The sequence below is a fragment of the Capricornis sumatraensis genome, chromosome 1 (genome assembly GCF_032405125.1).
Source record: "Capricornis sumatraensis isolate serow.1 chromosome 1, serow.2, whole genome shotgun sequence".
In the NCBI taxonomy this organism is placed as follows: Eukaryota; Metazoa; Chordata; class Mammalia; order Artiodactyla; family Bovidae; genus Capricornis; species Capricornis sumatraensis.
In genome coordinates this window covers 128031976-128057455 of record NC_091069.1, presented here as the reverse complement: position 1 = coordinate 128057455, position 25480 = coordinate 128031976, and positions in this window count along the sequence as shown.

The window sequence follows — 25480 nt, the reverse complement described above, 5'->3', positions numbered from 1 at the left end:
AAAGTCACTCAGTAGTGTCTAACTCCTTGTGACTCCATGAGCTATAAAGTCCATGGAATTCTCCAGACCAGAATACGGGAGTGGGTAGCTGTTCCCTTCTCCAGGGCATCTTCCCAACCCAGGGATCGAATACAGGTCTTCTGCATTGCAGGTGGATTCTTTACCAGCTGAGCCACAAAGGAAACCCAATAATATTAGAGTGGGTAGACTATCCCTTCTCCAGTGAATCTTCCCAACCCAGGAATCGAACAGGGGTCTCCTGAATTGCAGGCAGATTCTTTACCAACTAAGCTATCAGATAAGCCCATTAAACATTGAGCTACATATTAATAATCAATCTCCTTCACTAGAAGCCAAATGTTTATAGGCAAATATTTTATCTATTCAGTTCAGTTCAGTTCACTCACTCAGTTGTGTCCAACTCTTTGTGACCCCATGAATTGCAGCACTCCAGGCCTCACTGTCCATCACCAACTCCTGGAGTTCACTCAGACTTATGTACATCGAGTCGGTGATGCCATCCAGCCATCTCAACCTCTCTCATCGTCCTCTCCTTCTGCCCCCAATCTCTCCCAGCATCAGGGGATTTTCCAGTGAGTCAATTCTTTACATGAGGTGACCAAAGTATTGAAGTTTCAGCTTCAGCATCAGTCCTTCCAATGAACAACTAGGACTGATCTCCTTCATGATGGACTGGTTGGATCTCCTTGCAGTCCATGGGATTCTCAAGAGTCTTCTCCAACACCACAGTTCAGTTCAGTTCAGTTCAGTTGCTCAGTCGTATCTGACTCTTTGCAACCCCATGAATCGCAGCACGCCAGGCCTCCCTGTCCATCACCAATGCCCGGAGTTCACTCAGATTCACGTCCATCGAGTCAGTGATGCCATCCAGCTGTCTCATCTTCTGTCGTCCCCTTCTCCTCCTGCCCTCAATCCCTCCAGCATCAAAGTCTTTTCCAATGAGTCAACTCTTTGCATGAGGTGGCCAAAGTACTGGAGTTTCAGATGTAGCATCATTCCTTCCAAAGAACACCGAGGGCTGATCTCCTTCAGAATAGATTGGTTGGATCTCCTTGCAGTTCAAGGGACTCTCAAGAGCCTTCTCCAACACCACAGTTCAAAAGCATCAATTCTTTGGTGCTCAGCCTTCTTCACAGTCCAACTCTCACATCCATACATGAGTACTGGAAAAACCATAGCCTTCGCTAGAAGGACCTTAGTCAGCAAACTAATATCTCTGCTTTTGAATATGCTATCTAGGTTGGTCATAAATTTTCTTCCAGGAGTAAGAGTCTTTTAATTTCATGGCTGCAGTCACCATCTGCAATGATTTTGGAGCCCAGAAAAATAAAGTCTGATACTGTTTCCATTGTTTCCCCATCTATTTCCCATGAAGTGATGGGACCAGATGCCATGATCTTCGTTTTCTGAACGTTGAGCTTTAAGCCAAATTTTTCACTCTCCTCTTTCACTTCCATCAAGAGGCTTTTTAGTTCCTCTTCACTTTCTACCATAAGGGTGGTGTCATCTGCATATCTGAGATTATTGATATTTCTTTCAGCAATCTTGATTCCAGCTTGTGTTTCTTCCAGTCCAGCGTTTCTCATGATGTACTCTGCATATAAGTTAAATAAGCAGGGTGACAATATACAGCCTTGATGTACTCTTTTTCCTATTTGAAACCAGTGTCCAGTTAGAACCGTGTCCAGTTCTAACTGTTGCTTCCTGACATGCGTACAGATTTCTCAAGAGGCAGGTCAGGCGGTCTGGTATTCCCATCTCCTTCAGAATTTTCCACAGTTTATTGTGATCAACACAGTCAAAGGCTTTGACATAGTCAATAAAGCAGAAATAGATGTTTTTCTGGAACTCTCTTGCTTTTTCCATGACCCAGCGGATGTTAGCAATTTGATATCTGGTTCCTCTGCCTTTTCTAAAACCAGCTGGAACATCTGGAAGTTCATCGTTCACATATTGCTGAAGCCTGGCTTGGAGAATTTTGAGCATTACTTTACCAGCGTGTGAGATGAGTGCAATTGTGTGGTAGTTTGAGCATTCTTTGGCATTGCCTTTCTTTGGGATTGGAATGAAAACTGACCTTTTCCAATCCTGTGGCCACTGCTGAGTTTTCCTAATTTGCTGGCATATTGAGTGCAGCACTGTCACAGCATCATCTTTCAGGATTGGAAATAGCTCAGCTGGAATTCCATCACCTCCACTAGCTTTGTTCATAGTGATGCTTTCTAAGGCCCACTTGACTTCACATTCTAGGATGTCTGGCTCTAGATGAGTGATCACATCATCATGATTATCTGGGTTGTGAAGATATTTTTTGTACAGTTCTTCTGTATATTCTTGCCACCTCTTCTTAATCTTTTCTGCTTCTGTTAGGTACATACCATTTCTGTCCTTTATCGAGCCCAGCTTTGCATGAAATGTTCCCTTGGTATCTCTAATTTTCTTGAAGAGATCTCTAGTCTTTCCCATTCTGTTGTTTTCCTCTTTATCTTTGCATTGATCACTGAAGAAGGTTTTCTTATCTCTTCTTGCTATTCTTTGGAACTCTGCATTCAGATGCTTATATCTTTCCTTATCTCCTTTGCTTTTGGCTTCTCTTCTTTTCACAGCTATTTGTAAGGCTTCTCCAGACAGCCATTTTGCTTTTTGGCCAGTTCAAATCAATTCTTCGGTGCTCAGCTTTCTTCACAGTTCAACTCTTACATCCAAACATGACCAGTGGAAAAACCATAGCCTTGACTAAATGGACCTTAGTTGGCAAAGTAATATCTCTGCTTTTCAATATGTTATCTAGGTTGGTCATAACTTTCCTTCCAAGGAGTAAACATCTTTTAATTTCATGGCTGCAATCACCATCTGCAGTGATTTTGGAGCCCCCAAAAATGAAGCCTAAATGAAGACACTATTTCCCCATCTATTTCCCGTAAAGTGATGGGACCACATGCCATAATCTTAGTTTTCTGAATGTTGAGCTTTAAGTCAACTTTTTCACTCTCCTCTTTCACTTTCATCAAGAGGCTTTTTAGTTCCTCTTCACTTTCTGTCATAAGGGTGGTGTCATCTGCCTATCTGAGGTTATTGATATTTCTCCCGGCAATCTTGATTCCACCTTGTGCTTCTTCCAGTCCAGCGTTTCTCATGATGCACTCTGCATATAAGTTAAATAAGCAGGGTGACAATATACAGCCTTGACATACTCCTTTTCCTATCTGGAACCAGTCTGTTGTTCCATCTCCAGTTCTAACTGTTGCCTCCTGACCTGCATATAGGTTTCTCAAATGAAAACCTACAAGAACTTTTAGAACTAACACCTCAAAAAGATGTCCTTTTCATTATAGAGGACTGGAATGCAAAAGTAGGAAGTCAAGAAACTCCTGAAGTAACAGGCAAATTTGGCCTTGGAGTACGGAATGAAGCAGGGCAAAGGCTAATAGAGTTTTGTCGAGTGAATGCACTGGTCATAGCAAACACCCTCTTCCAACAACACAGGAGAAGACTACACGTGGGCATCACCAGATGGTCAACACCGAAATCAGATTGATTATATTCTTTGCTGCCAAAGATGGAGAAGCTCTATACAGTCAGCAAAAACAAGACCGGGAGATGACTGTGCCTCAGATCATGAGCTCCTTATTGCCAAATTCAGACTTAAATTGAAGAAAGTAGGGAAAACCACGAGACCATTCAGGTATGACCTAAATCAAATTCCTCATGATTATACAGGGAAGTGAGAAATAGATTTAAGGGACTGGATCTGATAGACAGAGTGCCTGCTGAACTATAGATAGAAGTTCGTGACATTGTACAGGAGACAGGGATCAAGACCATCCCCATGGAAAATAAATGCAAAAAAGCAAAATGGCTGTCTGGGGAAGCCTTACAAATACTGTGAAAAGAGGAGAAGCAAAAAGCAAAGGAGAAAACAGAAGATATAAGCATCTGAATGCAGAGTTCGAAAGAATAGCAAGGAGAGATAAGAAAGCCTTCCTCATTGAATCAATGCAAAGATAAAGAGGAAAACAACAGAATGGGAAAGACTAGAGATCTCTTCAAGAAAATTAGAGATACCAAGGGGACATTTCATGCAAAGATGGGCTCGATTAAGGACAGAAATGTTCTGGACATAACAGAAGCAGAAGAGATTAAGAAGAGGTGGCAAGAATACACAGAAGAACTGTACAAAAAATATCTTCATGACCAAGATAATCACGATGCTGTGATCACTCATCTAGAGCCAGACATCCTAGAATGTGAAGTCAAGTGGGCCTTAGAAAACATCACTATGAACAAAGCTAGTGGAGGTGATGGAATTGCAGTTGAGCTATTTCAAATCCTGAAAGATGATGCTGTGAAAGTACTGCACTCAATATGCCAGCAAATTAGGAAAACTCAGCAGTGGCCACAGGATTGGAAAAGGTCAGTTTTCATACCAATCCCAAAGAAAGACAATGCCAAAGAATGCTCAAACTACCGCACAATTGCACTCATCTCACATGTTAGTAAAGTAATGCTCAAAATTCTCCAAGCCAGGCTTCAGCAATATGTGAACGGTGAACTTCCAGATGTTCAAGCTGGTTTTAGAAAAGGCAGAGGAACCAGAGATCAAATTGCCAACATCTGCTGAATCATGGGAAAAGCAAGAGAGTTCCAGAAAAATGTCTATTTCTGCTTTATTGACTATGCCAAAGCCTTTGACTGTGTGCATTACAATAAACTGTGGAAATTTTATCTATTGGTTACTATCAAGTCACCAGTGTCTAGAAAGACATCTTGTAATGAATATGTGTGTTAGATTAATCAATTAATTCAAAGGTATGTGTTAGAATTATACATTTTAACATGAAAAGATATCTAAGATATATTGATGTTGCCAAAAAATACAAATGATATGGTCCCATTTATGTAAAGATTAAGTGTGTATACATATACATATATATATATATATGTATACACACATATATTTACACACACTTTTATATGTTTATGTATATATATATGTATGTATAGATATGTGTTTCCATGGTGGCTCAGCAGTAAAGTCTCCGGCCAATGCAGGAGATGCAGGTTCAGTTCCTGGATTGGGAAGATACTCTGGAGAAGGAAATGAAAATCCATTTCAGTATTCTTGCCTAGGAAATCCCAAGAACAGAAGAGCTACATTCCATGGCGTAACAAACAGTTGGACATGACTTAAACAACTGAACAACAACTATATATGTATACATATACATATGTATACATATTTATATAAGCTTATACATGAATGAATTTGTGTATTTCACCCACAATTGCATGTAGATATTTAGATAAAGAACTGAAATTACACACATCAAATTGTTATCTCTGGCAAGCAGAGTGTCAATGGGAAGCAAGGAAAAGGAACTTTCACATTTTACTCATTATACTTCCATATTAATTTAATTTAATTTAATTTAATTTAATTAACTTATTTCTTTTCTTCTTTCCTTTGTTTGCTTATTTGTCATTTTTAGTCCTGTCTTTAGGTGTAACCTAACTGAGTGAATGTAAGGCAAATTATACTTTGTAAAGGTACAAAGGAAAAAGAACAATACTAGAGAAAATGATACAAAAACAGTTGTGTTTTATGTTAAATTAAAATGCTTCCTCCTTCTGAATTTTTCTACTCAGTACATCAATGTACCATGACAGATTACAGTACACACTGCATTTTATTTTCTTTAGAGCTTCTCTATGTGATGAAAGAGAGGTTGTTTTGTGTGCTCAGTTGCTCACTCATGTCCAACTCTTTAAGACCCCATGGACTGTGACCCACCAGGCTTCTCTGTCCATGGGGATTCTCCAGGCAAGAGTACTGAAGTGGGTTGCTGTGCTCTTCTTCAGGGCATCTTCCCAACCCAGCGAGAACTCAGGTCTCCCACACTGCAGGCAGATTCTTAACATCTCAGCCACCACATGATATTGGTCTCCTATCTCCTTATTCATGAAATTAAAACATCATTTGTTTTTATTAAGCATTTATGAAATCATACCTATAGTCCTCCTATCATGGGATTTTATCATCTTTAAGGTTTCATATGGGATGTAAATGAGACTGATCATTGTAGCCAATATAATCTTCCAATTATAAAAATTGTGCTAAGTTTATCTAGAAATGATCCCTGAATGTGTTCACACAGTTCAACCTCCAGTGTTACATTACAGAGAATACCAGTTTACTAACAATTTCAAGATTGCCTTGGGGTTTTCCTGCTTCAGAGCATGAGGTTTATCCATTGTGAATGAGGATTAAATCTGAGCATATATGATTACAAACACATACATGTCAAATCTTAGCTTTCACATTCAAAGTGCCTGCAAACAAAGAACTGCTCTTTCAAATGCAAGCTGAAAAAAAATAAGATATCACATCTCATTTGTAGATTGTGTTCCTTCCTCTGAAAAAGAGTGAAAGATGAGGTCACACTGTTCTCTTAAAGCATATTCCCTTTTACACTGAGGCAAAGATATGATTTAAAAGTCTGCTCATCACTCTAGCTCTGCCTTTTATGTGTGAGCTACTGAAACGTAAATACACCACTAATTCTTTGCAACTACTAGACTGTAAATCAAACACGCCACTTCGTAAATGACCCTTATTCCTCATCTCTGTTTCTTACTAAAGATTACTAGCTATTTGTGGCTACTGCAAGAACACATAGAAAGTTTTGAGGAAGATACTTTTGCCTATCATTCCCCGAAGGCAGCTTGCTTATTTTGAAGTTCTCTTTGTAAAGAAACAAACAACTGGTTGAAAGGTGAAAATTCTAGTTAAATAATTTTTGTAGGGTTTATATTTTTATTCTTTTCATAGGATGCTAAGTGATGATTTGTGAAATATATATTTTTTCTGCTGAATTCACCCATTGTTTTTATGGTAAGTAATTAGAGACACACATCCACTAAGAAATGAAATAATCAGACAAAAAGAGAATTTGTTGTAATAATCCCTCTTGTAAAAAAAATTAGCAATAACAATTTAAAAAATTAATTCAGCCCAACCATAATAGTAACAATTCCCATTTACTGAATATTTGCTGTTTACTGGCCACTTACCAGAATTTAGCACCTCTGGCCAGCTCACAGTTGAGAGCCTATTGGATTTAGCATAAGTAAGTCGCTGTTGTATTTGCCAAGATTAGTTTCTGAGTCAGTTCCAGTGGAGATGAAAGACTAGTTTCAGTATATTAAGGAAGATTGGGTAAGAAGGAAGTAGAAACAACTACCATGGAAACAAAATTACTCATAAAAGGAAAAAGAGTAATATAGCCCCAAAAAGGTGGTTAGAAAGCTGGACTTTGATAATTTTTTTTTTTTAGTTTTCTTTTTTTTTTTTAAAGATAAAGGCAAACTGAGCTGATGTACATGAAACGTGGAGCAGCAGTTTAAAGGTACAGAAGAGAGAGGTAACAACCCTCCGAGCAAGGCAACTGAGGGTCAAAAAGAAGAGGAGGGTTTCTGGGGAAGATATGACTGCTGTGTTCAGGTTCTGTCAAACCCTACGGGACATCTATCCTTAGGCATTCCACGAACGCCTCAAAGTCAGCATTTGCATCCCCCATCCCCAAACTTGTTCTGCTTCTTCTTCCTCTCTTAACAAATGGCAACGTTATCCACCTACGTTCCCAAACCAAAAATCGGGACATGATGCCGAATCATACCCTTCCTTTATCCTCTCCTTCTATTGCCAAGTTCCGCTTATCTTTTAAGAATATGAATATTATATTTCTCCTGAGAATCTTACCCTGAGAAGTCCAGGTTAGATGCTCTATGATATCAGTCAGGATCCCATCAGAAAAACAGGAATTACAGCAGATATTATAGGAGAGGCGATTTAACACAAGAAATCGGTCACACAAAGAGAGAATGAGGGAGCTGGAGCAACTAAAAGAATACCAACAGAAGGGCAACTACCACCTCTAGAGCTTGAGGAATGAATCAGAGAGATGGCATTACTGGAACCAGGGGTGTGCTGGTTAATGCTCAACATCAAGCTCTCTGGAAAACAACAGAACTTGTCTGTGAATGTATGTGGTGTAAATATCCCACCAGAGCTGATTTCAAGCTACCAACTCATCGCTACATATAGAGCTGGGAAGCGATGCACAGATTCAGCTCTGATGAGCTGCCATACTGGGAAACCAGAAGCTAGGTTGGAACTATAGAGGAGAAGTAGCTATTTCCTAAAATTCTGACTAAGTAGAACCTTGGCTTCTCCGGGTCTGCCACCTTTCATTGACTCTTCAGTGCCTCTGTTTGGCCAGACCCAGCCATATCCAAGCTCGGCCTGGGAAATGCAGCCTGAAAGTTCAGATAGCCTCAGATACATAGCACAGCTGAGAAAGGCAAGAACAGATGAGTGAAAGACTCCTGGAGTACACCTACCTTCATTAATACTGGCCTATAAGCTTTCGAAGGACAGGAGCCACTCCATAGTTCAGAGTGTGCATTCAATAAGCATCAGATATTTTAAAGGATAAATGAATGGTTCATCGGCAAATGTAAAGTCAGCACTCAATAAGCAGAAATCTGTGCCTCTTTGTGTATATACAAAGTGAAGTCAAAGTATGGTCGGTCAGTAGTATCCAACTCTTTGTGATGCCACGGACTGTAGCCTGCCAGGTTCATCTGTCCAGGGAATTCTCCAGGCAAGACTACTGGAGTGGATTGCCATTCCCTCCTCCAGGGGATCTTCCCAACCCAGTGATCCAACCCAGTTCTTCTATACTGCAGGCAGATTCTTTACCCTCTGAGCCACCAGGGAAGCCTTGTGTATATATGACTTGCAGTCACATTCCCACATTTATTGATACAGTGGAGCTCTAACTTGGCAAAGTAGCATATACAGGTGTTTTACTGCTTGACTTTTAAAAAAATCCCCACTAGTGCCTTAGCTCTTCGATCCCATCTCAGACAACTTTCTGGAAAACTGTAAGCTTTTGTTTGATCTAATGATTCTTGTCAATTAAAAATCTCCAAGTTATTTACAAATCTACTTTTCAGCAATTATCATTAACCTAGCATATTCTACAAGTTCCCCTCTCTACCTAGCTCTGTCAGCTCCAAAGCTGGTAGTTAAAATCTTCAACTCTATAGCTGGTTTCTGCCAATGGATAAACTGTTTCAGCTTCCACCTATCTTCTGCCTGGTCCAACTTCTATTTGTAATCACATTCAACAGAGTCAAATATATTTCATCTGAAGGACTATTTATAATAGAATTTTCCTGTGGATCTTATGCCTGGGGTGCCTCTGCTCCAGGTGGCTACTTTTGTTCTGATGTGTATTTAGAATGATTTGTAAGTCTTGTTAAAGATTAAAAAGTCAAGGCTTCCCTTGTTGTCCAGTGATTAAGAATCTGCCTACCAGTGCACAGGACATGGATTTGATCCCAGGTTCAGGATGATTCCACGTGCTGCAGGACCCTTGAGCCCGTGGACCACAACTACAGAGCCTGTGCTCACAAACTGTGACTTCTGAGCCTGTGTGCCGCAACTACTGAAGCCTGTGCACCTACAGCCTGTGCTCAACAATGAGAGAAGCCATTGCAATGAGAAACTCATGCACCACAACTAGAGAGGAGCCCCCACTTGCTGCAACTAGAGAAAGACCCAATGCAGCCAAAAATAAAAAGATAAATCTAAACACTAGTTGGGCTTCCCAGGTGATGATAGAGGTAATGAACATGCCTGCCAGTGCAGGAGACGTGAGAGACGTGGGATCGATCCCTGGGTTGGGAAGGTCCCTTGGAGGCAGACATGGCAACTCACTCCAGTATTCGTGCCTGGAGAATCCCATGGGCAGAGAAGCCTGGAGGGCTGCAGTCCATAAGATCCCACAGAGTCAGACGCAACTGAAGTGACTTAGCATGTACACATGGACACTACTTGAAGTGTGAAGGCCATAATTGAATTGGTAATAAGCTACTGCAAGCAGGAAAAGAGTCCAGAGTAAACTGAACTCAACTGAACTCAATTCTGATTTGTACAGTGATGACTGGACATTCTAGAGGAAGAATGAGGGCGAGGGAGACAGAGTCCAGGAAGAGAAACTTTTAAAAAGTAGGGAAAGGACATTGGTGCATGTGAAACCCATCTGGGTTACTAAGTGGTACTTATTTAGGCTCCTACATACCCACAGGGTGGGGGAGACAGAGGTCCTGCCATCAGGTGTTGGTTGGGACAAACAGTGGACTCTTCGGGCGGCCTTGAGTTCTCTTGGGCAGCCACTTTAAGGGGGTGGGGGACCAAGGTCATTGCCACTGGAAATTGTTAATTTTCTCTTCAAGTCTATATAGGCCAAGGTTGGACCTAATCTGAAAGCATGCTTAGAGAAGCCTGGCTAGAGTTTGACCAAGGAGAAACTCTTTGTCAGTCTTACACAACAACACATTCTCAACTATTCACTCTTCCCAGACATCCTTTTGTCAGAAGGTCAGGAAGAGGTCATTCCAGTCACTGTTCTATGCCTCCTTCTCCACCTCCCACACCACAAGCTCTCGAGGAGCAGAGACTGGGTGTAGTTCCCTTTTGAACTACTTCTTCTGTGAATTTACCCATTTTCCACATTCACTGTCACCCATGGGTGGGCCAAGTGGTGGGTGAGGTCTTCTTCAGGTTCAGGTAACAAAGAAGATTCTGTTGTCTACAGAGAATTTTAAAATATCTGCTTTTCATTATTGCCATTTCTAACAATGGCAGTGACCAAAGGATGCCTCCTGCCTGAAATCTTTCACTGATCTAAATTCTAAGTAATTTCTCTGGCCACTATTAAGTTTTAATAATAACATGCATAAGCTTCAAATTCACACAGTTTTATTACTTATCCTTTAATAAATATTGTATTTTTTACAGAGAAGTTAATTTGGATAATTCCCAGTTGTACAGTCAGCTCTGAACACTTGTGGACTCAGTATATGCTTCCATTTAAAAACAACTTTGTAATGTTTCAAAAATTAGTTGAGCTCTCTTTGGGTGCTGTAGGTATCTTTCATTGCTTCACTTAAACAGCAGACTCAAAATATGTGATGAAAGCATATTGATAGCTAAAAAAACAAAGAAGCAGAATTTGAGTTAACATAGTTCTGTTATTCCACATAACTACTTGGAGTCTATATTTGTGCTTAAAACATTAAAAAGTGAAATAGAATGCAAGCCATGAGTTACAACATTCCATTTGCTAAGTACAATTTTTAATTTATTGAAATTGTATAATTAATATATTGAATAGTATCATAAATTAAAATTTTTAAAATTAGTAGCAGTTTTAAAACTAAGCAATGAATCAAGAAAACAAAATGTCCATCAGTTTTATCACTGAGTCACTGTCTAAATTTTGGTTTTAATAAAACTCCCTTACTAATTGTCAGAAAATTATTTACATAAAATATTATGATAGAATTATAACCAAATGATTAAAGTTTAAACTGTTAAATAGATATAAAAACAATTAAATGAGTACTTGTGCATTTATTCATTTTGGTGCAAGATTATTTTATCTCTCAATTTTTTTTTTATCCGTGATACAAAGTTCAGTGAAATAAAGTCCTCCTTGCCTATATATTTTCCTAGCCATTATCATTATAAGCTTTTTGTTTTATTTGATGATTATTTCTGAAAGGACTTTTGTCACATGGGGAGGTATTTTAAAAAATGAGACATTTCAGTGTCAAATACACTAGGTCTACCCCTGGTGACATCCACCTTAATCACTTTCTGTCCTCTCCTAAACCTCAATGACTGATTCCTATCTGGGCTTCTTCATACAGGAGTCACGATAAGCTTTTCAAAATTCAGATCTGATCACACCCACTCTCTTCTCTTTAAATTCTTCCATGGCTTTGAAGTGGTCCTAGGATAAAGACATAGCTCCTTATTGTGGTCCCACAACTTCTGTCTCTTACCCATCACCTTTATCCTAACATCAGTTTACCCTGACATCACCTTTATTCTCACATTGCCTTCATCCTTACCCTTACTCCAGGCTCTCATCACTCCCTGCTCCACTCATACTGGCCTCACTCTCAGCCTCTTCTACTTCCATACTCCCTCTCTCCACAAGATTTTTTTCAGAGGCTATTTCCTGTACCCCAAAAGAGCAGCACCTTTGCTGTTTTTGTTCCAGTTAATTCTTACTCATCCTGCAGAGTCCCATTTAACTGTTAGCTCTTCAAAGACCTCTTCTCTGATCCCCCTTGCTTAGATGAACCCCCAACAGTTACAGCCTCACGTAGCACCGTGTGCCTCTTCTTCTAGCACAGGTCACAGTGATAATTTCACTGATGTCACTTAGTGATTACTGTTTGTTCTTCTATTGGACTCTCGTGTTTGCTCACTGTAATATATCTAGGGCCTGGGATAGTACCTGGCAAGTGAAAGAAGGAAGGAAAGAAGGCAGGCAGGGAGGGAGCGGAGGGTGGGAGAAAAGAAGGAAGGAGAGTGGAAAGAGAGTGTAGGAAGGAGAAATGGAAAAAGAGAGAGAGAGGAAGGGAAAAAATAGTGACAAAGAATAAGACAAGGACCTAGACAATAAGACAAATGACATGAAATCATTTGAAACCTTGAAAATTTTATTGCAAATCTTCCATAAAATATTTAGGAAAGGTTCATTCACTCTCACTATTTACTTAATATAATCTCTCATACAAATCTCCTCTCCAATAATTACTTCACAAGGTCTTCATATGGAGAAGGAGATGGTGACCCACTTCAGTAATCTTGCCTGGAGAATTCCATGGACAAAGGAGCCTGGCAGGCTAAGGTCCATGGAGTCACAAAGAGTTGGCCATGACTGAAGCGACTTAGCATGCACACAAGGTCTTTATAAGCTATGGTCAAAAGAAATGCATGAGAAGACCAAAACAAAATAAAATGAAAAAAACTTGAAAAATATATTTTCAAATTCTATCATAGATAAACTGCTAATTTCCCCAATATGAAAGGCCTTCTGAAAAACAAAAAAATAGGCAAAAGATAAGAAGAAATTCACAAATAAACATTAAAATTTGCTTAATCTTGCTCACATAAGATAATGTCAGTGAAACTACGCAGAGGAGATTGGCAGAAATCCACAAGTTTGACAATGTACTTTGTTAGGGTGGCGATAGGGAAATGGGATCGCTCATATTTTGTTGGTAAGAAGGAGCTATAAAGATATAATCCTGATGAGGAGAATTTATTACTAACTAGCAAAATCACCTTTTGATCACCCTCCCATAAAAACCTAGTCTAGGCGACTGCTTCAAGGATACTCTGGGCAAAGGACACATGAGGTGAAGGGTTCATCAGTTCCATTTTTCTCCTCTCTCTACTTCTGTGAGTACTTTTAAAAATTATATCCAGCTATGTTTCCTTTTGACTGCAGTATTCTAATGCTTTGGCTGGGGTTTTCCCCCAAAACTAAAGCCTAAAATAAAAGCTGCTGCATGAATGGACTATTCAGAAATGGGATGGAAGAGAGATGGTAAACAGGAAAGAATGGAGGGTCCTGACAAAGGTGCATTGTTGAGCTGGCCATGGCAAGAGGTTGCCCAAGTGGAGGGACTTTCTGAGAAAGCCTGATGGAATGAGCCTCGGAAGCAGACATTCTCAGCCTCAGGGATATTCCAGGGCAGAAGGGGAGCAGCAGCAGACCTGCATTGCCTGAGTCCATGCCCTGTTAGGGCATCCTTATGAGAAGTCTGACCTGTGCAGAACAGTTCGTGCATCTGTGACTGGACAAAAAAAATTCAGTATGGCATGCAAGATGTGCACACTACCAGGAAGGCGGATTATTGCCCCTTGTAGATAAGTTTTGAAACTTAACTTTGAATTGGTAGAGTGAAATGAATACTATGACTACTTTTTAAAAAACTGTCATTAAACCATCAAAACACCAAACAGATCATCTTGTTCTTCTCAGTTTTACCAAGGCATGCAGCTATCTCAGGAAGAAATAATATGTAAAAATCTGGAAAAGTATATTACAGATGTTAAGAGTTCAAATATGTACCCATCTATAAGAATAAGTCCGTTGTAAATGGTTTTCAGAGAAGCAGGGCTAAATATTTAGCATATTTAGCATATCAAATATGCTAATAGGGGTGAGAGAAGCATCCTAAATATATACAATATGATATGTGTGCATATATTGATTTTGAAAAATTTGATAGTAAAAAGCAAGGGAACATAAGCTGGCATACCGTCTGCTCCATAAGCATTATTGAGGCAATGATAGAACAGCCAAGGGCTCATTTTGAAATGCTGATTATTTCTCTATGCCAGACAGAAGTGGGAATCAAAATGATTTACTCTAAGAACTTTGACTGTATTACTGTGAAATAATTTATACACTGTTAATGATTTGAATACCCACGAAGTCTGCGAATCCCAAAGCTTGTTCCTTTACATTTCCCTGCATTTCTCCCACCAAAGCCAGATACTATGTGAAGTAATGAGTCTGAAATTCATAAGCAAATAAATTTTTTACTGACTTCAATCATATGAGCTGTTTAAAAGGTTGCAATCTTCTCAAGATGGTCTTCCCATCTGTATTAACTTCTCATTGCTGTTGTAACAAGATAACCACAATCTCAATGACTTAAAAAAACTGAAATTTATGTTCTCTGAGTTCTAGAACACAGAGACCAGAATCAAGATATCAGCAGAGCCATGTTTCCTGCTGAAATTCTTGGAGAAAAATCCATCCCTTGCCTCTTCCAGCTTCTGGTGGCTATTGACATTCCTTGGGGGTCCTTGACTTGCGGGTTCTATCTCTCCACTCTTGCCTCTGTCTCCACGTTCCCTTCTCTTTCCTCTGTATATCAAATCCTCCTCTACTTCTTTCTTCTAAGGACATTTACAATGAAATTTAGGGCCCGTCAGGATAACCCAAAATTATTTCTTCATCTCAATTATTCTTAGCTTATCTACCTCTTCAAAGACCCCTTTTCCAAACAAGGTAACGTTTAGAGGTTCAAGAGATAGAACCTGATGTCTTTGGGGCCACCATTCAGTCCATTACACTAAGCATGAGTTAATCAACTGATACTAATTTCTGTCTCACTCATTGCTGCTGTAGGGTAACAACTAAAAAAGGAAATTCTCCTCCCCCCATACTTATCCTCATCCCCACCCCAAGATTAGCCTTATTTTGTTTCTAAGGAAGAGGTCAGCATACTTTTTTCTGCAAAGTTTCAGATAGTAAATATTTAAGGATTTGTTAGCCATATGGTCTCTGTTACAACTACTTAACTTTGTGTGAAAACAGCTACAAGCAATATGTAAATGAATGTGTTTCAATAAAACTTTATTTTCAAAAACAGGCAATCAGCCAGATTTGGCCTGTGGACTAAGGTTTCCTAACTCTTGCAAAATCTAGCCTTTTCGTAGGGGCAATGAAAATATTTCTGTATTTCAGGGTCTGTACTGAAATGTCCCTCTGTTTCTGGAATTGCCCTGAAAGAGAGAAGGGTGAGTGTGTGGAAACTGAGATAGGAGGGAGGCCAACTGAGTCAGGAATGAAGGTGTCAGTGAGGCTTCTTATGTCTAGGGGAAAGAGGTGTGGCAGCTCTGGGAGTACATTAGGTTCCTACTGCAGCTGTAGGGAATGAACTCAAACTTATGGTTTAAAATTACAGTTACTGTCTTACAGTAGGTAAGACAACAGAGGTCTCACTGGATTAAAATCGAGATGTCAGCAGGAATACACTCTCTGGAGGCTCCAGGAAAAGTCCATTTCCTTGCCTTTACCAGCCTCCAGAGGCTGCTCACACTCCTTGGCTTGTGGTCCTCTTCCTCCATTTTCAAAGCCAATAGCCTCAGGTTGAGTCCTTATTACAACCCATCATTCTAATCTTTTCTGCCTCCCTTTTCCGCTTTTAAAGATGCTTATGATGACATTGGGCCCACCCAATAGCCTTAAGTCAGCTGATTAGCAAGCATCAATACTTTTTGCAATCTTAATTCTCCTTTACCATGATGTAACATATTAATAAGTTCTAGGAAACAGCTAACATCTTTGGGGGATCACTATTCTATCTATCACAAGGCATATGCAGAATCTGTATTCTACTCCAAGCAAAGCTCAGGAGGCAGCTGAACTTCTGATGGGGGATGAATGTAGATCCAAAGAGCCTGGAAACACACACTCTGGCCCCTGAGAGCAACTACAAATTCCCTGTGGCAAAGAGGACCGTGTGAAAATGCATCTCTGGAAACCAGCCGGAGCATCTCTGCAGCTCCCGATAGACTTGCCCAGCATTAAAATGAACAAAACGATGGTGATCATCTGGCATGAAAAACCAAAAATCTCTCCCATTTGCACAGAACTATGTGAGCCCTAGCTTCTTATTTGAAAGTAAAGAGTAAGTTCTAATAATGATTAATACTGGATGTCCTGCCAGTCAGATGGTTGGAAACTCAAAGCAGGTTAAATTTGGTTAGAAAACTAGAAGAATATGACATTCATATTATCTCTACTATCTCACAAAACTTCCTTATACTCACTACATTATCTTCCAAATTAGAGATGCTCAATCTGATCTCCTAATATTCCCACCCAGCTGCTTAACAGCCTTTAAAGGCTCAGTAATTCTGATCCTGGCATTAAAGAACTCTCCACTAATATCTGTAACAATGCTACTTCCTCAAATCACTGTGTGTGTGTGTGTGTGTGTGTGTTTGCTCAGTCGCTTCAGTCACGTACCACTCTTTACAACCCGGTGGACTGCCAGGCTACTCTGTCTATAGAATTCTTCAGGCAAGAATACTGGAGTAGGTAGCCCTTCCCCTTTCCAGCAAATCTTCCTGACCCAGGGATTGAAACCTGGTCACCCTCTTTGCAGGCAGATTCTCCACTGCCTGAGCCACCAGGGAAGCCCAAATCCTACCCGTATTCAAGGTCATTTGCAAACAGTATCTTTCAGCATAAATCCTTCCTTGATCTTCCCACACAAATTATAAAAGACCTCAACTGTATTTGCATAAATCTTTAACTGCTAGAATCTTCTAGCAGTGTCAGTGAGATGTCCTCAGAAAATATTAAGCATTCCAGCAAAAAGATTTGGTACTGGAGCTGGTTATACAGGTATTTGAGGGCTGACAGAGCAACAGAAAACACTGAAGCCTACCTGGAGATTACAGGTAAGCTACTGCCCGCGAAGCTTAGGGAATAAGAAGGAAGAGGCTACATTACTAGAAATGTAAGGTCTCTGAGAGTAGGGACCCTGAAGATCTGAGACTCAGACCTCTAAGGAGGTGGCAATGCCTGGTTGCACTTGGTACTTAATGGAGGGGAGCAATTAACTAGCTTTAGAATACAAAGAAACTGGAGGTTGAAACCAGATGCCATTGTTAAGACAAACTGTTCCTACTCGGATGAAATGTCACTGCTGCAGTGAACTGTCACTGCTAAGGGGCTAGCAGTAGCAACAGCAAGCAGGAATAAGGAAGTCCTTCTCTCCTTCTTTTGTGTTCCCATTATTCTAGTGTTTCTAAGCAGAACCTAACAGGAAGCCAGCTGGCAACCAAGTCTGGGAAATACAGCTTGCTATGTCTTAGCCCCAGATTAGTAAGACAGATATACAAAGGTGGAATTGAAATCAGACAAGGCAGGCACTCTGGAAGACTAATGAGGAAGATACTTTACAGTAGCAGCTCTTTCAATACCTTTAAATTGTACCATCTAAAGATTGGTCATGTGGTCAACATGTTGAAGTGAAAGTCACTCAGTCATGTTTGACTCTTTGCGACCCCATGGACTGTCTCCAGGGCAGAATACTGGAGCAGGTAGCCTTTCCCTTCTCCAAGGGATCTTCCCAACCCAGGGATCAAACTCAGGTCTCCCGCACTGCAGGTGGATTCTTTACCAGCTGAGCCACCAGGGAACTGCACTGTTCTGAGCACTAACCCTGACTCTGAGATCGCAACCTGATAGCAGTAGCCTCTCTAATGTCCAAACAATTTGGTTTACTTCTACTGAATCTAGTTTGCTTTACTCTTTTTTAAAAAACACTAAGTATTTCTACATCAAGGATTTCAAGTCAAGTTGTTCTCACTTAATGGAATTTTTCTTTTTTAAATTAAATGATCACTTATGTACCCGTTAGGATCCTTTGTCAGGAAGGAAGAGAAGATTTAGCTTTTGAGTCTTCAAATAAGGAAAGAACACTGCATGACAAGAAGACCCAAGGAGGCATTTCCATGATTATTTCAGACACTAAATGACATCAGTAAGATCAAGAGTGCCACTCCTTCAATGACTTGGAATGACTGTAAGAGCTCCGGGCATCCCATGTTTAGCAACAGTATTTAAAGTCCATAAGAGAGGGAGAGGACACCTCCTTTCCATATGTCTTGTTTTAAAAAGAGGAACATTACCAGCAACCCCCTGAACAAGACTTTTTCCTCATGTCTCTTTGGCTGAAATGATGTCATGCATCCATCTTTAAACCAGTCTCTTGAAAATGAATGGTATTATTGGGATGAGTTCAGAGTAATCCAGATTTGCCTATTAGGGCACAGAAGACATCTACTCTCCTTTGAAAACAAAACCACCCGAGACTTGAAGATCCCAGGGTTCTGTTAGCACAGAGCAGGGGTAGCAGAGGGCTGTAGGATTGCTCCAGGCAATAGTACTGCCTGCTCAGTCTTCTCTGGACTCTGTTGTTGTTGCTTAATCACTTAGCCGTGTCTGACTCTTTGTGACCCCATGGACTGTAGCCCCCAGGCTCCTCTGTCCATGGGATTTTCCAGGCAAGAATACTGGAGTGGAAGAATTCTTTTCCTTCTCCAGAGGGTCTTCCTGACCCAGGGATGGAACCCATGTCTCTTACACTGCAAGGATTGGAAGCTTGCCTGTTCAGTCTTCTCTCGGCTCCAATGCCCCCTTGATTACAGTTGTTTCACTCCATTCAAATTTTTTTGTGTGTTTTCACTTTCCAAATTTGATCTGATTTTCTAATAGACCACTCAATATGTTTAAAAAAGCTTAACCACTGGTGACCCAGTGGTTAAGATTCTGCCTTCCAATACTGGGATACAGGTTCAATCCCTGATCAGGGAACTAAGATTCCACATGATGAGGGGCAACTAAACCCATGTTCTGCAACTAAGACCTGATGCAGTCTAATACATAAGTAATTTTTTTTAATAATAAAAATTTATTAAAAGGCTGATAATATCTATAAAAGTAAGTGTTGATCTGCTTTCTCCCTCGCATCCATCAGCTATATAAATCTGCTCTACATAGCTGGGTTACCTCTTCATGTAGCCTGGACACTGCCCTGTCCTTAGTACTTTTCACACAAATGCATTCATATTAGAGATTCGGCTACCTCACAGGCTCTCCACGGATCTGCTTCACTCTTTTACATGGCCCTTGGGGCTTCCTTGTTGGTTCAAATGGTAAAGAATTTACCTGCCAGGCAAGAGACCCAGGTTTGACCCCTGAGTCAGGAAGATCCCCTGAAGAAGGGAATGGCTACACACTCCAGTACTATTGCCTGGAGAATCCCAGGGACAGAGGAGCCTGGCAGGTTGCAGACCATGGGATCCTAAAGACCATGGGGTACGAAAGAGTTGGACACGATGGAGCAGCTAACACTATATACTCCTGATGATTTAGGACTCCCCTTTCCTCAGGGATCTTGTAAAATCCGAGCTTTCTAGAGAACTTTCTATATCACTGGTGTGTCTCTCTTTTTCCCTCATTGCAATGTTGTGAGTGTTTTTGCAAAATTTCACTTCTGTGAATCTTCTAGCCTTTCCCAGAGACCTTCCCTTTGCAATTTCTCCATATAAAGCTACTAATTTTTTCCCTGAACTTCCTTACATATGTTTTTACAAACTTTGTATGATATGGCTCTTTTCTATATTACATTTCTGAGCTATCAGATACTTAAAATAGGTCACTTTCTTCCAAAATTCTGGCTATTCCCACAGGATACTTAAGCAAAAGAAAAAGCACCTGAACTGAGTAAAAAATCTTGGCTTTTTTTACTTAATAGTCGAAGAAATGAATTATTTTACCCAAGTGTGATTCTACATATGTAAGGTGAGAACACAAACACCTCCTTCATAAATCGTGAGGATTAAACGACGGTGTGTCTGTGCGTATATGAATGTGTGTGCGTTTGTGTATGTGTCCGAGCTACTTCACGCTCATTCTTTTCAAACGGCTTGCTTCAGTTGTTCAGTCATGTCCGACTCTTTGTGAACCCATGGACTGAAGAATGCCATGGACTGCCGAATTTCCTGTGCATCACCAGCTCCAGGAGCTTGCTCAAACTCGCGTCCATTGAGTCAGTGATGCCATCCAGTTATCTCTGCCTCTGTCGTCCCCTTCTCCTCCTGCCTTCGATCTTTCCCAGCATCAGGGTCTTTTCTAAACATCTAGAGGTTTGAAATGTCAAAATGTTAATTTCTTCAGAATAACCATAAAGCAAGAGTTACAAATTCCACAGGAGCTTGTGGCAATTGGCCTTCAGGATCTGAACTGTCACTGTGCTTTCTTCAGCCTGTAGCTTTCTTTCTTCAAGCTATCGCTGAAGTCCACTCGGGTAGTTCAAAGCATATTTATGTGACAGAGCCCATTCTGCCACATCTCTCTCAGGATCTTGGAAAGGTCAGACTCCCCAGGGGCAGGGCCCCTCTGCAGACACTAAAACATCTTTGAAAACTGCAGTTTGAGGTCCCGCTTGGCTTTTTCCTGTGTCATTCCAAGTTTACAGTTTGAGCATACAAGGTAGAGGGCTGTTTTCCTTTTCAAGGAAGAGAGCGCCCTCTAGTGGTTCAAGTGAGTCTCTACTTTCCAGTGACCAAATGAGTACCTGGGAGAGAGAGTTCATTTAATTTCTAAGAGCGATGAGAGTTGATGAGCTGGGAGGAGAGAGAGGTGAGCTGCAACATTCCTTACAAGACCCAGAGAAGCATGGCCTGATGGGATACCTTACTTTGCTATGCTGGCAGCGAGCAAGGAGTTTTATGGACCTTTAGAGACTTGTTAGATCCTTGCCACTGATTTATCTTTCTGATTATGATATGTGATTTATTACCATTTTCTCATTTCTGTTATTTCAGCTCATTTCCCTCCTATCTCTTCACTTTTAGAGGATGCAAATTCTTCTCATATAATGGCCAAGCCCACATACAGCATCCACGCATAACTATATGGAATTAGTTGAGGACAAAGAGTTGGTTATTATCCTTATGTTTGTATTGAAAGAAATAGTCAACAGTATCCATATGCATCTCTGGTTTTGTGACTTTTACCTCATCAAGAGGAGAGAGGAGGGTCATGGGCCATTTTCTTCTCCCTTCAATGCTAGTGAAGCAGCTAGAAAGAATTAAAAAAAAAAAATTGGTCAAAACCAATTAAAAGAGAAATGCTGGTAACCTGCCAATCAGGCACATTAAAGAAAAACAATGCCCAAGATTTACTTGGATAAATAAAATCTTACTCTATTGCAATAGTATTTTACTGAATTATTCCACTGCAGACATTTTGCCAAAATAATTCATGTGCTTGTTATTCAGTCCTTAAAGCATCACTTGGTTAAACCTGAAATGTGCACTTCTGTCTCCAGCAACTATAGCTCCCCTCCAACAGTACCAAGTGGAGGATGTAAAAATGAATGGCAGACCCACCATCCTGAGGTGGTTTCTGAAATGACCCTGGCCAGCCAAACAGAAAAATCTCCCCTGTGGATGGGGTCTTTGTGTCTCAGAGATAAAGGAATTGAGCAGTTTTCATGCAAATGATCACTTATCTAGAACCTACAGTCACCAGTTACAGAGCATTGTTCAGATGCTAAGGCAATAAATCATTTTGGTGAGCTAATGTTTTGAAGCCTACATTGTCTTTCAATGTACATAATCAACAGCAATGGTGGTTTTTGTTCCACTTCAAACTACTGGTCCCTGGGAAATTGAGAGAACGCAATGTTTCAATGTCACAATATATTATGTGCTTCAGAAATTTTCCTCTTTCGTTCATGCTGACTGAGTGAAAAGACAATCACAGATGGAAGAGGCAAAATCAAAACCAAAAAAAGTAGTCTGGCTAATCTCACAAACCAGGTCATCTGAAATCACATTAATTTCAGGATGAATGTGTAGCAAAGACCATGGTCTTTGAATATCAAGTCATGACTTGATATTCTTCTCTCAATCTTCTATATTTTAGCTACATTACAAATTAACCCTATAACTAGTTATCATGACTCAATCTTCTTTTGAAGTATTTTTAATTTGCATGATCCTTCCCTATTATTTTATTTATAAAGTACCAACCTCATAATAAGATTTTTTATTGCTCCCAGAAGACTGATACATGAAATTCCTAGACTAGGGGCTAAGTGGGTTCTCAGGGTCCTCTCCATTCCAGGAGGAAGATCATGACACTGTGATGATGTTACTAGTTTTAGTATCACTTTTTATTTAACAATGTTTAGTGCCTCCATTCAGAGAAGGCAATGGCACCCCACTCCAGTACTCTTGCCTGGAAAATCTCAGGGACAGAGGAGCCTGTTGGGCTACAGTCCATGGGTTCGCTAAGAGTCGGACATGACTGAGCAACTTCACTTTCACTTTTCACTTTCATGCATTGAAGAAGGAAATGGCAACCCACTCCAGTGTTCTTGCCTGGAGAATCCCAGGGACAGCAGAGCCTGGTGGGCTGCCATCTATGGGGTTGCACAGAGTCAGACACGACTGAAGCAACTTAGCAGCAGCAGCAGCAGCAGCAGTGCCTGTATTGGAGAAGGAAATGGCAACCCACTACAGTATTCTTGCCTAAGAAATCCTAAGGAGGATTTTACACAGAGGAACCTGGTGAGCTATAGTCCAAAGGGTCACTAAAGACTCAGACACGACTGAGCAACTAAACTACCACCAGTGCCTGTAATGGATTCATACTGTGTCAACTTAGTTAAGATGGAACCACCTTTCCAAGAATTCTTTTCACTGTATAATTTCAAGTTAGTATGGGCCACAAGTGGGCTTCCCAGGTGGCTGTAGTGGCAAAGAACCTGCTTGCCAATGTAGGAGACAGAAGAGATAAGGATTCAATCCCTGGACTGGGAAGATCCCCTGGAAGAGGGCATGGCAACCCACTCTAGTATTCTTGCCTGGAGAATCCCCACGGACAGAGAAGCCAGGTGGGCCAGAGTCCATGGGGTTTCAAAGAGTTGGACACAACTGAGCGACTTACATATGGACCACAAGTAATGTTTGCATAATACCTGAGAAGTGGAAGCAGCACCCTTGTTTTTCTTTAATATGTGGAATATCTGTGCCGTTTCTCTAGCAGGAACAACTAACTGCAACTCACACGTAGTACCACCTGCCAGTTCATCATGATGAGGGGGTTGGGTGAGTCAGATCTCTGTCCATTACTCCTCCTGTTCCCCATCTCAGCTTCTGCAACCACAGGACAGATGAATGCTTAGATCTGTGTCAAAGGACTCCAGCTGCCATTACAGATCACCTGCACCTTGCAACTGGAGATGGACAGACCAACAGGGGTTCTAGCCCATTCTTATGAATTCCAGTCTCATCCCTGGGGGTTCCAATTCCCCCTTGCTCATCATCGTCTTCCCCAAGTGCCTCCCTTCCTAACTCATATGCAAAGACAACAGACTTTGGTCAGCTCTTTAACTGGTTCCCACAGTTATTGATACATAAGGTCAACTCCTCCAAAATAAATTCCTCGCTATATATATATATCATGAACTGGTGTGCTGCAATCCATGGGGTCACAGAGTCGGATACGACTGAGTGACTGAATTGATTCCTCGTGGGTTTCTTTCTCTGAATCCTGATGAGATAGTGCTCACTGAGAACACATCACTACAGCCGGTGGTAGGGATGTCAAAAATGAATCAACCGATATGGTGAAGAATACTGATAGTTTGTTAGGGCTGGCATAGGAAAATACCACAGACTAAGCGGCTTCAACAAGAGAAATCAATTTTCTCAGTTTTAGAGGCTAGAAACTCAAAATCAAGACATCAGCGTGTCTCTCCCGAGTCTTCTCTCCTCAGCTTGTGGCTGGTTGCCTTCTCGGCGTCTCCTTATCTGGTCTTTCCTTGTGTGCATGCGTCTCAGGTATATCCTTCTCTTCTTATAAGGACCCCATCCTATTAGAGTAGGGCTCCCCTGTGATCTCATTAACCTTAATTACCACTTTAATGGCCCTGTCTCCAAATACAGTCACACTGGGGTTTAAGGTTTCAATATATGAATATGGGGTGGGAGTGGGGGTGACACAAATCAGTGTACAACAAGGATAGACAATAAATGGGATATTGTAATCGCTTGTGAAAAAATGCTAGGTGCAATATAGGAATGCCATGGGAAGCCACAAGAGGGGTACAAAACACAGTTCTGGAATTATACATTCAGAGATATGACGATAAAATAACGAATCATCCAAAATGGCACCCATGTGAGAGTGAAAGAGGGCATTAAAAAGAGGCATTCACTGATAGGTCTTCATCAGGCGCAATCTAGATCTGTCCCAGGGAAACCAGGGGACACAGATACCTTGTTCAGAGAAGACTCTGTAGAGAAAATAATATCGAAGGTAACACCCAAGGAGGAATAGAAATCAAGCCGACAAAGGTAAGAGGTAGCGAGTACTCCAAGTGATCAAGCACAAACAGCATAATGAGCAAAAAAATAATAAATCACCTGGAGGAACAGTGGCAAGTTTGAGAAACTACTAGGGATTCCAGGTGGCTGAAGTTTAATGAGACCGAGTAGCCAGACAAGAAAAAAAGGAGCAGGATTCAGAGTATGGGGGCCCTTTAAGGAGCTTGTATTTGGTTGAGAGTTGTCTGAAGATGGTGGAGGGATAGGACAGGAAGACCACTTTCTCCCCCATAAATTTACCGAAAGATCATTTGAATGTTGAGCAACTTCCACAAAACAACTTCTGAATGTTGGCAGAGGATACCAGACAGCCAGAAATGCAGCCTAATGTCTTCAAAAGGAGATAGGACAAAATACAAAAGACAACAACAGAGACAAAGGTCTTAGTGATAGAGACCCGTCCTGGACAGGGAGTTGTGAAAAAGAAGTGTCCACACAATAGGAAACCCTCTCACAGGTGTGTCAGCGGGGAGCTTTGGAATCTCAGAGGGCACCATAACCGAAAGGGGGAAAAAAAAAAAAACACACAGAATATGTGCCTAACCACAAATACCAGGAGAAGAGGCCCAGACGCTTGCACGCTCTGCCACCGAGTGGGGCTGGGCAGGGAGGCCGGGCTGCATTGTAGGTTCTTAGTGTAAGGACCGGGCTTGAACGCCCTGAGGAAAATCTGAAGGGTCTAATGTGACATAGCAACCCAAACCATGGGATCACCAGAGAGACAAGAAAAAAGGACTTTTTCCGAGAAAGGCCCTAACACCGAACAGTGATCCCCGGTACATTCACAGACTGACACTGAACTGACCCCACACTACC